At 40.5% G+C, this 13,130-nt stretch overlaps 1 long non-coding RNA gene across 1 annotated transcript in view; it reads left to right on the plus strand.

Annotated features, from left to right (window-relative positions):
* The window catches only part of LOC106013461, a 46,388-nt gene extending 41,492 nt beyond the window's left edge, over positions 1–4,896 (plus strand). The window contains exon 4 of the long non-coding RNA XR_004859271.1: positions 3,742–4,896. This is a non-coding gene — a long non-coding RNA (uncharacterized LOC106013461). The remainder of the gene's footprint in view (positions 1–3,741) is intronic.
* Positions 4,897–13,130: the final 8,234 nt, after the last annotated feature.

Below are 13,130 nucleotides of genomic sequence, written 5' to 3' on the forward strand. Positions count from 1 at the left end.
TCCCCCCCCCCAGCTTTCTCTCATCTCATGTCAGTTGTATCTCTTTGTAAATAGCTAGTTCTCGTGGTTATAACTAGTATATCGGTTACTCAATGTGCATTACTACTGCAGCTTTCTGAGAAATCAAAGGCGTCGAAAAGTTCACACCTGTGACCTGGGTTTGATCCTTTCATTGTGTAAGGCCCCTGCGCCCGGGGCGAACATTGTACAGTAAAACACGGCTATAGCGGGACTTTTGGTTCCAGACACGGCTTACTAGAATAATCAGGCCTCCCCAGCGGGCGCGTAGTCTGAAAATTATGTGGAGGCGAGTTTAAAACGAGGTCACTGCAGTAGCCTACGCGAGACAATAAGACAGCAGAGCAATCAGATCACCGAAAGGGGAATCAAATAAGACTGCTTTTGTACAACTACAAATATTATCTTAATTGGATTTATGATAACTAGATTTCTAGATCTAGACTCTAGTTCTTGTCTCATTTCTCGTTATTGGTGCGGTAAAAGAGCTTCCCTCCCCATTGGCAATGGGCACAGAAAAATAATGAGAGAAACAAGAAGAATAAAGATAGCATGTTATAGCACATATCCATGGAAAACACAATCCATGCTCTATGTGCTAAAAAAAATATACTCATTCATTATGCAAGCATGGAATAATTTATAGGCCTAACAGTAGAAACATTGACAAGTATGGGTAATACACACCTAGAGACATAGTCTAGAGTCTAGAGATAGACACACATAATTTATGCGTTCACAAACATTACAGTGTAAATATTATGAAAAAGTTTAAATTACTTAGATCTAGATCTAGACCTAGTTTATGAAAACAGCTTTAAGACATTCTGTTTAGGTTCTTTCGCAGATGGTGGATTGGATATCTTGCAGAAATTGTTCAGCAAAATATTGCTCATGAAAAAGCAGTTGTGTTGTCTCATCTCAAAACCATAATACTGTGAGATGTCCATAAATATTTCACTCAAAGAGTTTCTCCATAGCCTACTTTGTCACACACTGGCTCCTACAAATGAACACAATGAATCAAAAGAAACCATGTCTTTTTGTGAATATTCTTCTAACTGGTCACTTTCAACTGATCTGACTGAAAAACTAGCCTAGATCTAGCTCTACATGACATGTTGTTCTTGCTAAGGGCACTGGTGTTGGAATAAAACTTTTGGGCAAATTAGAAAATAGCGATGGAGGGTTTTTTGGTCTTAATCTTCCTTTGACAGAAATAGTTTCAAATCCATGGAAAATGTTTAATACAAACAACATTTGCAGTATCGAGTATATTGTCGCGTGGGATTGCTTTCATCCAACGTTCTCTCTCACCTTTATCTTTAGGAAGAGATCTAGATCTAGATTCTAGATCTAGATAGATCTAGATGTAGATCTAGATTCTAGATTTAGATCTAGATCTAGCGGTCCTACTAATTGCCGTCCCGTGTCGTCCGTAGACTTATTTTTTGATTATTTTGCCTTACGATTTTTTAAAGCAATTTTTTGTTTGTGACCTGCCAACCCAAAGAGCTGAGTGAACGTGAGATTTGCTGCTCTTGGCGTGAGATTTGACTTTCCATCTTATTCAATTTGCTACCTATCACATATACACGTATTTCTGTGCTCAAAATGGCCGTAATTATGTAAAAGAAGCTAAACTACGACGTTAAACTTATAGAATGACTAATCCAACTATTTGAAATATATCTATGATTAAAAAGAAAAATAACAAAATATTGAAATTAAAGGGTGCCAATATACTAGACTTTAACTGTAACTCTGCGGTGCTGCCGGTGTATGATTTTTACCCATTTTCCGAAACATCGACATCGGCTAACTAACTAAAATCTATGCTTTGTGCAGCTTTTAGAATCGCACATTCAAAACGATCTTGACGAGGCCTGCTGCGAAATAAGTGAAAACTATCATCTCCCACCCCCAAAAAAAAAATTATTTTTTTTAAATCACGGCAAAATAGTTTTAATACTTGATACGTTAAAGATCTATTACTATTATTATGCTACCGGTACCACAATGCCGGTGACTTACAATACAATAGTGTATTATTCATCGTATCATGGGCAAAGACTGAAAAGGATAACGTTGCTCACCTCACCCTTCTCGAAATTCGCTATCACCAAAGGTGTCAAAAACATACCAAACAGGCAGTTCGCAATAAAAGTAAAAGGTAAATAGGTCACCAAGGTCAGCGTGCCCTAAAATGTCGGTAGTACTCTTATTTTCGCACGTGTATTCGGTTAGATACCCCCCCCCCCCCTACACCCTCCCTTCCATCACTCCCCTCACCCGTTAGTCTCCTACTGAGTATGTTGTAAATACTACTATTAGTACGGCAGAGTGCACTGTAATAATCCTGAGGCACAATGCCAGTTTGGGGGGGGGGGGGGGGGGGGGGGAATCATATTTTTGCGGTAGTTGATAAAAAATTGTCATCAGTGTGGGCCTACTGGTCTTATTAATTAAATTATACCAAACTACAATTACAACAACTTAGGCCTACAGGTGTACAATAGTGTTGTAAAAGATGATGAGAACTAGATCTAGATTGTGTAGTGATACTTATTTTAATACTCATGTGGTTATGTGGTTATACATCGATGTATTCGGAGTTCACTACAAGGTCATCTGTCTAACCGCTAGGGAAGTCTAAATGTGAAGAGTGTATGTGAACATTGGGTAATTCAATTAATATACAAGTAATATGCTACGATTATGAGCCCATCTGTATAGTATTAGTATCATCATCTATTGTTCATTAAAGAGAGGCGAGAGTGGGCTTAAGTCACTTAATATCTTTAATACGATGCAGTCGCACAGCTTTTACAAAAGAATTACGAGTAGATAAAATGTCAAACGGCAATTTAGACATTTCACTCACTGACTCTGTGAAAAGCGTGAGATTTCATGGCCTAGCGTGAGAGCGTGAGATGACATGCCAAAGCGTGAGTCTCACGCTCAAAGCGTGAAGGTTGGCATTGGCAGGTCTGCCGGCATGGTCACATTTGACATCTTCCCGAAATGCAGCGCGATTTTTTCCGGCAAGTCAAAATTTACAACTTCCTCACCAAGAATGCGCCCGCCAAAAGTATTTAAAATATCAACAAATCAAACCCATCAAGTAAAGATGCCTCGCAAGACACAATGGCCTTGTGGTGTTTGTTTCAAATAATGCCAAATTATGGATGCAGTGTTCTGTGTCAAATGTGAGAAGTGGTTTCACAGAGAATGCGAATGTATCGCAGAAATACAGTTCATAGACATGGGCCACCTGCCTCATGATTTTATTTGCAAGAATTGTGCATCATTCGAGGGTCATTTCGATTTCAGGTAAGAAAACATGGTAAAGAGTTCCATACATTCTGTCTGTCTGCTGTCTGTCTGTAAATGTTCTGTTCGTTTAGCTTTTAACAGCTTATGATTATATTAATGAGAGGGGGGGGGGGGAGAAGGGCTGGGTATTGATGACAGATGGTGACAAGGGGGGGGGGGGGTAAAAAAATGAGCAAAATGTTTTATGACATAATATGTGTACGCTCCTTTTTCTCAGTTGCAGATCCAGTCTGCAGTGACTGATGACAGATGATAAACAGCGCCAGCGCTCTGGGGCTAAACATGAACGTTGATAACAGATGGCGACAGGGGGTGGGGAGTAGAAAATGAGCAATATTTTTGATGACGTAGGCCTAATATGTGTATGCTCCCTTTTCTCTATTGCAGATCCAGTCTGCAGCGACCGATGACAGATGATAAAAGCGTCAGCGCTCTGGGGCTAAAATGGAACAAATTCTACTTCGCCATTACAACTTGGACACCCCCACTCAATGTATCAAGTATCCTCATTCCGATTTGTTGGTGGATTCTGATACATACAGCAAATTAAAATCCTTTAATGGGAAAGACAACGGAAGAAAACCTATACAAGTGGGTGGTGATGGGAGCTGTTTATTCAATGCAGTCTCCGTGGCTTTATATGGAAATGAAGCTCACTCGATGGAACAACGCACCCGAACAACAATCGAACTCATTCTGCATGGCGAAGAATATGAACAGATATACTCTCGTCCAAAGGTGTTTGTTCCACGACTGAAAGCATCACCTAGGGATACAAAAGAGGCTACTCGTCAGCATTTACCATTGCTGCCTTATCAACCCTTATACAACATCCTATTGGTTCTGTGTACCTACTAGTGGGCTGACCTAGGCCAGTAGTCCCATTACCCACTGCAAATTTTAGTAGGAAGGAACCACTTGGTATGTAAGTACCTTACACCATATCATTGGAAAAATGAAACGGACACAAGGTCCACATGCATATTCAGGCCCTCATTTGCATAAATTAAAATGGCCGCCAATGAAATACAATGAAAATGATAACTAGATATAACTTTTGACCGACAAATGGTAGAACATTAATTTTGGTGTTGTTTCATATAAATATATGGCTGACAAACTCAATGACACCATCAAAGTTATAATAAAAGTTCAAATTCACTCCTAATTTGCATAAAATAAAAATGACCGCCACTGAAATATAATTAAAATGATAACTGGATATAACTTTTGACCGACAAATGGTAGAACATTAATTTTGGTGTTGTTTCATATAAATATATGGCTGGCAAAGTCAATGACACCATCAAAGTTATAATAAAAGGTCAAATTCACTCTTAACCTGCATAAATGAAAAATGGCCGCCACTGAAGTATAATGAAAATACGAACCGAATATAACTTTTGACAGAAGAATGATAGAAATATAATATAAATGTGTTGTTTCATAGTAAGTTGTGGCTGACAAACTCAATGACACCCAAAGAATTATCATAAAAGGTCAAATTGATTCTTAATTTGCATACATTAAAAATGACTGCCTTGAAAAATTAAAAAAATGACGCACAACCATAATTTTGGGAAGATGCTGGGACTACACTTGTGGTTTTGTTTTTGTAATTTAAAATCCCTTTAGCAGGCCAGGTTCACACATATTTTGCCAATTCTTTCAATAACCAATGCGTTATGTTCACTGATATGTACACATTATTTTCCTTGATTGAAACAAACACCCCTGCATGCACAGAGAGTACTGCATTTCACACCAGCTTTGCAACATTTGCATGGAGGCTTGCACACTTTCTTGCACTTACATGTCACAAGGCATTTGTGGTTCTTTGTAATAGGAGCAAGTGCTGTCCATCGAGGTAACCACTTGTCATTTGTCATGACCCATCCCCTTTCATATGGGTCAGGCAAGGTTGGAGAACAGATGAGGGCTTGGCCCCAGATGTGGCCTGCCTGATATGCAGCGTGTAAAGTGTGTTGTAGCAATGCATCCTTTGTAGGTGGCAAGTTCTCAAAATGCCTGCCTTTGTAGTAGAACAATTCCATGCGTGCTGATTTGATTGATGTGATGTCCAAGGACCTGTCGTAAAGGCGAACGATGAATGCCTCTACATAGGACGTGACGTCATCATCGATTCTACTAGGGAATGTTGACAGGCGCTGAAGTGCTGCAGTGAGTTCTTGAAATTCCTGCCAAACAGCCCATTCTGTTCTCTTGCCTTTTCCTTGAAATGCTGAGGTGGTGTCACAGCCGGTTAGAGAATGAAATGCTAGAAGAGCTCGAGACTTGGATGGTCCCAACTGCATAGCAATCTGGTGAACTGGGATATGTCTGTATGATTTGCTGGATCCAAAGGCTATCCAGAGCTCATCAAGGTTGAGATCTTGGAAACAGAACACAGCTATTATCACAACATCACTGTCACTAGCACGAATGGTGATGTGTTTAAATCCTTCATGTGTCGCATCTGCAACAGGGAAAAAATCCTTGAATCAGCTTCCTCGTGAATACAAGGTGCTAAAGCGCGAGTACTTGAGCGAACAGGTGAAGTGAGAACATTCTCTCCGAAGGTTGTAACAACTTGTTTGCCCTCTGTGTACATCTCTTGTATTTTCTCTGCTAACAGAGAAAACAGTTCTGATTTGTTCTCATCGACCCGTAGCCGTAAAAATCCTTGCCAGTTACTCGGTACTTTGGTTGATGATGTCACTCGACACCGCATGCCACTGCCTCTGGTTTCCCGAGTGCTGGATTTGAGATTATCGTGTTTGTAGGCATCCCACTACACACCCTTTAACCATGACACCACAATATATGGAAGAAACACCTGGTCTGCATAATCCTGAAATGTTGATGCTGTTCCAGGTCTCAGTGATTGCAAGATGAAGGCTCCATCTAGAATAACAACATCAGAATTAAAGGATGTATCAGAAGTTGAATCTCAATATCACCTTCGAGGCCCTTGAGAATTTCAGATTTTGTTCCTTTGTGCATCTGACCCTGGGAACTGAGAGATGGTGGTACTTGCAATGAAGTGTTCTCATGTGCAAACATTTCTTCACCAATGTCCCTTCCTGAGTGCCCAGACAGCATCATTTGAATAAACTGGGTTCGTTCTTCCTTCAAGGAAGCAAGGTCGGATTTTTCTTTACGTTGTTGAGCTTTTACACCGAAAAGAGGCAATCTATTCAGGTGAAAGGTGGAGGTCCATGGGGATGTACTGGATGAAACCCTTTCTGAAAAGAATGTATCATACTTATCTTTTCCAATTTTTGTGATATTTCTCACAGAGCTCATAACATCACCTGTCATGATTCTGGACCTGTCAAGAGAAATCAATTGCCCAGGTACTTCAAGGAAAGGATTTCCCACATCAGAGAATGCACTGATTAAGCCATTCACATCTTCTCTGAAAGTCTCTCGACATTTAGGATACTGTTCATGGTGCTTCCTGTGACTGTTTTGAGGTGTGTTTTCGAACTCCTCAATGATGTGAGCAAGTTTTAGTCCAGTAATCATAAATCTTTCAAGGGCTATAGGATCCCCAGTCAGTCCAATTATTCCTCCATGACCCTTCAGAGAACCGATGAGCTGCTCATGAATTTGGTCCAAGGCAATGCTAGAAAATGCTCGACTTGTCTTCTGTCCTACGAATTTTCCCTTCATGAGCTCTTTATGAACTGTTGGATGCATTTTTCGAAGGTCACACATATCTCGTAGATGAAAGGGTAGATTGCGGACATAGTGTTTGTGATCAAGAGCATACACCCTTGGCATGAGATGTTCTAAAGTCACTAAGTACAGATCAAACGATGCAGTCCGAATCAACTTCACAAACTGCAGAACCATCAGCTGCAGCTCAAGAGTCTGGTGCCAGTACAAGAAGTGCGGTTCTCAGTCTCGCTGATACATATCCAAGCATCTAGTTCCTATGGCTCATCTTCAATAGTTGTTGTCAGGTATTCACGATGGGCTTGTCTCAGTAAACTATACAAAGCAAGAGCTGTGACTTGGTGCATGTAGCGAGAGCGGGTCAGATGTGTCACCTATTTCATAGAATCAGCAACTCCACTTGAAGCCACACCACTGACTGACAGAAGTGATGTCCATCCACTCCCTTCCAGCCACTCCCCTAGGCCCTTCAAACCTTGGAGTAACTATATAGGGAGAGGCCCTAACGTTGCGTCGCCCGCTCAACAGTTCTAACCAAGTTGAAGCCAAAAGGGCGGAGCTTATCGGGCCTGCCGCCATCTTTGTAAGTTCAAAACAATGCAGCGTACGCTGCGTAATCTCCTTTCAAAACAAGCTGCTCGGACTCCATTGTCTCTCAAAATTTCTTTGTCAATGTTAATTACAGCATTATAAGCACTCACGTACAGTTGTAATATAATAAGGATGTTAACAAATCTTACTTGCATCAAATTACCAGCTCACTTAGTCGAATATTTACAGTAATACATGTACTATGTATACACATTGTGACGGTATGAACATTTTTTATACTTGTTTTAGATATATATATATATATATATATATATATATATATATATATATATGTATATATATATATTATATATATATAACAAAATTGAAAATGATTACACAAAAGATGGTAGTGAGGGTGGGATGGGATGGGCGAAGAATGAGGATGGAGAGGGCAAGGCAGATAAGAGTGAAGTATGATGGTGGAAATTAACCCCCTCCCCCCTCCACAAAAAACACCCCCAAAAAAAAGAATAAAACAGCGCCGCTCCCCCCCAAAAAAATAAAACGATGAGGGATGGGCACCTTTAAAACACCCAGACACTTTATCTAAATTTTACAAAATACTGTTAAGTGTATTGAAAAATTAATAGAACATTTGAAATGATAGGCTTATAATAATAAGAATTTCAAGACAGATTGCACTAATTTGTGACATTTTTCTTTTGACAATGCCAGACTACACATGACATCGAAAATGTTAGTCACACACCAAACACACTTCAATGACATTCTTTGAAGGCACTGTCAAACCTCCGACGAGACTTCAAAAACAGCAAGGAAGTTACATCTGACACACTGGAGTCAACTAAGGCACCGATGAAGGTTTCACATTTTCAAATGCTTTGTAAACCTTAACAACACAAAACCAGCCATGTAAGCAACAGTATTCTCAGAGTAAATTGACAAGTATGCCAGACTAGATCTAGGCACAAACGTGCAGTTATCATTATGGCAAACTGAATTTTCTGCAATCTTTTTCCATTCTGTTTTTACTGTGAGATGCATTTACGGCTAAATCAGAAGGCATTTCGTCATCAAGTTCAGTGCCATTGATATTTTTTAAAACATTTTTCGTAGGCCTTATAAGTGTTTTACGGCACTCGCAACTGCATAAGTCATATGACTGCGAGGGACACATTAAACATTTTAAGTTGGTAGGAAATTTTGAATTTTGCCCGGGTGGCGACCGAAGCCAACTCTTATCGATTTTAGACCACCAAAGGACCTTTAATTTGCGCAACTTGCATACGCGACCTCCGTCGAGCCTCCGAGATTTTTTCGCCCTTGTCCGAGAAGGCTAGGGGCAGATCTTTCCTACCAGAAGATCAGGGGTGTGGCTGAAAGACAGAGGTAAGAAGGAGCCAAGGAGTAGCAGTAGAAAGGCTGCAGAAAGAGTGCGAAGCCCTGAGGAGGTAGGGACAGAAAGTGGAGACAAAAACAGACGAAAGAGAAAGTCGAATTTTAGAGAATAAAATTTTTCCGTCACTACTCGGATTCGAACCCGGGACCTTTGAATGGGAGGCCCACCTGACCCAAACGCTACGCAAACTGCCATTCGGTTGACACTAAGTTTACAACTGAGAGAACTGAGCTGATCTCACAAACATGGCGACCGTCGTTTGCAGCGGCTTCACGTTACGCGACTCGCGGCCTCTCCTATTAATAGTTACTCCAAGCTTCAAACAGCATTTTCTCAGTGTGCAGTGCCCCAAGCATCACCACAAACTTGTCCTCTCCCACGACATCCGAAAATTTCCACGGAATTTTCTTTGCCAATGTAAAGAGTGGCTGATCAGCAACCACGACCGGGGTCTGTCCTGAATTCAGTTACTTTGTAACAGCAGCAACAGTGTTCATCCCATGGAATAATATCATTGGACTGTGAGCTGATTCCCTAAAAAGGGGAAGCATCATCAATGGGGTGACTGGTGAAAGCGGAGGTCGAAGCTTGTCAATTAGAAATATACAAAATATATATAATTCATAATCACATCATGTGACTAATATTGAATAAATAAAAAACCGGACCTTCTACATCCAAAATTTTGATTTCAATGGTTAAGGCATCCCCAAAAACATTCATTTTGACACCATTTTCATGAAAATCGAAGATGTGTATGATACTTTAGAGTTATTTTCATTTTGCTTGATTTTTCAATGGCAGCCATTTTTAATGTATGCAAAATAGAGTGAAATTATGCAGATAGAGCTTGTGTACGTTTATCAAAATTCTTAGTTTTGTTCAAGGTACGTGTGTGCCAAGTGGCATGTTCCTACTAAAACTTGCAGTGAGGGTGGAGTTAGGGAGCCCACTACACCCCTGAATGGTCAGATTGATTAGGTATTCCGGATCTTAACAACAACAGTTCACCCCCTCAGATCAACCACAGAGATTAACGAAAAAATATTTGTCATGTGGACAAAGGTAGGACATGTAGACTCAAACAGTTCCTGGTTTCCGAACCATTTTGTGCCTTTGCTAGTTGACAACAGTGATCAGCCAGAGATCATCTGCTTATCTGACTCGTCTTTCATAGAATCTGACTTTTATATTTCCCATATCCGGCAATCCACCCCTAGCTTAGAATACACAGAGACTGGGAATAAAGATGCTGAGATTAGCTTATCTTACTTGTCTTTCATCGAACCTGACGTACCCACCATTCACAACACCAACACAAATACTGATAATAAAGCCAACAGTGACCTTCACAATAAAGATCACAATGAAAACAGCAAAAGTATAATAGGTGAACTATAGAAACAAGGTGACAAAGATAATCTCTACAACCACTTAATGGACATTATAGAGGCATATGGCGTCCTTACATCTGAAAAACCCTCACTGCGGGAAATTCCAACAGGGAAGAAGGAGAATCATTTTTTTTATAACTCAGAATACAAGGAATAGAGAAAAACGTTTGAGAGGAAAGCAGAGTGATTTCACTGATGATTGTGGTGTTTGGGACAGTGGTAAGGGTTCCACCGAAAAAGTCGAGTTTGTCGTAGACTCTGGGGAACAGCCTAGATTCATCGAAAAATATCAAGGTGCAAATTATCGAAACAACATCTCACTGCGCACCAAGATTCGACTCTGTAACTCCAACGTCAAGTCTGTGCTCCTCTACGGCTGCGAAACTTGGAAGACAACGAAAACAGTACTGAATAAAGTCCAGACTTTCATCAACAGATGTATGAGGAGTATTCTAAGAATTAAGTGGCAGGATAGAATAAGAAATGAAGAGCTGTGGGAAAGGACAGGACAAAAGGATATAGAAGTAGAAATAGGACTAAGAAAGTGGCAATGGATGGGACGCACCGTAAGAAAGCCCAGCGGAAACATCACAAGACAGTCACTGCAGTGGAACCCACAAGGAGCACGAGGCAGGGGTAGGCCACGGGAAACATGGAGGAGATGCGTGGAAAGGGACATGAGAGAAATGAAGCTCACTTGGAACGAGCTTGGAAGGATGGCTCAGGACAGAGACAAATGGAAGGAGCTTGTATGTGGCCTATACCCTGCCAGAGGTGAAAGGCATTGATGATGGTGATGATATTATCGAAATCGAAAAAATCCAAACTCCATTTTGAATCCGCAGCCAGAACCAGAGCAAATATATGTAATCAAAAAGTACTACGCAACATTGAAGCGTGACAACAATTACAGAAAAAGAATCACCTGGATTGAAAAAGCACCACCAAATGACAAACATGGAGAGAACAGAGTATTAGTGGAATACATTGGAATTTACCCCGATGAGCATTCACATCATGGTAATGCCAAAGCCTCTACTGGTCAATACATCCGCACACAACAAGAGGTGGTTGATGAAATAAAATCAGCTGTGACTTCTCAGCAACCAAGAGCCACATACACAAACATGGTTCTAGACTCATCATTTGACTGTCCCCGTGATCTCAAACAAGTTCAAAATTTCAAACAGGCCACAAAGCATCACAGTGGAGACAGAAGACATCCCCGCCAAAACTCAGCTGATGAAATTCAGGCCATTCTGTCTCAGCTCAATGACCATCCATTTGTACAGAATGTCGTCATACAAAAAGGAAAACTCCCGGGCTTCATTCTCTATGTTAAGGATCAGTTAACAGACATCATGAGATACTGCTCCGTCGATGTAGCTGAACCTTCAGTGATGGGGGTAGATCGCACTTTCAAAATTCAACCCAGCTTTTATGTTCTCGCTATCTCGTGGAAAATGCACGACATCGGCTGCAGGACAAAGTTGGCACCAAAAAACCCCTGCAAATCGCCATACTGAATGATATCTTTGGACCAGATGGAGTCATTTGATTTTGAACAAAGGTCCAATGACTTCATTTCAAAAGTTGAGGAAGAAGTGCCACTCTTCTCTACATACTTGCGTGAGAAGCTTTTGCCAACCATAGAAAAGCACATTGTGGAACCACCCTGACGGTGGGCAGTATCCCACTGAACTGGAAGAACAACTGCTGCGAGGCCATAAACCACATACTCAAACTAGGAATTCAATTGAACTCCCCACAAGCTTGCAGATATGATTGACAAAATTCAGCGCATAGTGAATCTCCAGTTTGCCGATGTAAGACGAGCGCTGCATGGACAGGGACATTTTCAGCTGGTCCCACAGTGTCAACATTTTCAGATTTCCCAAACAAAAACTGAAAAGGACAAAGCGTATGAAAACTTCATGACAAGCAGGAAGAGGAAGCGGGCAGATTTTGTCACCTCTACTGATGGCAAACTTACAATCCCTAAAGCACCAAAGGTCGCCAAGAAGCCATGCCAGCGTACACGCCCAAAAGTTGCAAAAACAACCACTCTGAAAATGTCAAAGATTAACGAAGAGAGACAGAATTAAAGATTTTAAACTTTGATACAAAAGTGTGACACGCACACTCACACAGATCAATGAATCATCATCACATCATCCTCCGATTACTTTGTCATTAGCAGCAACATAATTCCTGTAAATCATCATCATTATCATCATCACCATTATCAAATTATGTCATCAGCAGCAGCAACATTACTGTCGTTTTCGCCATCAACATACTTATAATGTTATAAAGCTCATAATGCTTTAGATGTTAAAGTTATTTTTCTTACTATTTAAGGGGTTGAGGGGGGGGGGCTACACCCCCAAAATCAAAATTCGGCTCGAAATCATGGAATTTGAGTTGTAGGCATTTTTAGCTTCCTCGGCCTCTCCTACAACTATTTCAGGGCATAAGAACCCCCAAAAATTGTATTTTTTCTCATACCGGGCATGTTTGTAACCGCCATTTCCTCATAAAGTCAGTATTTTATTTTTCTTTATCGGCCGTTTTCTCAAAATGTTACTTTTGTCTATACTTTTTTTAATAACTCCACCATTTTTCCTCCAATCTTCATGAAATTTTCACAGAATGAAGAGAAGAGGTAATACTAAAAACTTATTTGTTGAATTTTTGATATATGGAATAGATTTTTGTTGGTGGTGTCTGGAGTGTGAATTTTCACG

The sequence above is a fragment of the Aplysia californica genome, unplaced genomic scaffold (assembly GCF_000002075.1).
Source record: "Aplysia californica isolate F4 #8 unplaced genomic scaffold, AplCal3.0 scaffold00918, whole genome shotgun sequence".
In the NCBI taxonomy this organism is placed as follows: Eukaryota; Metazoa; Mollusca; class Gastropoda; order Aplysiida; family Aplysiidae; genus Aplysia; species Aplysia californica.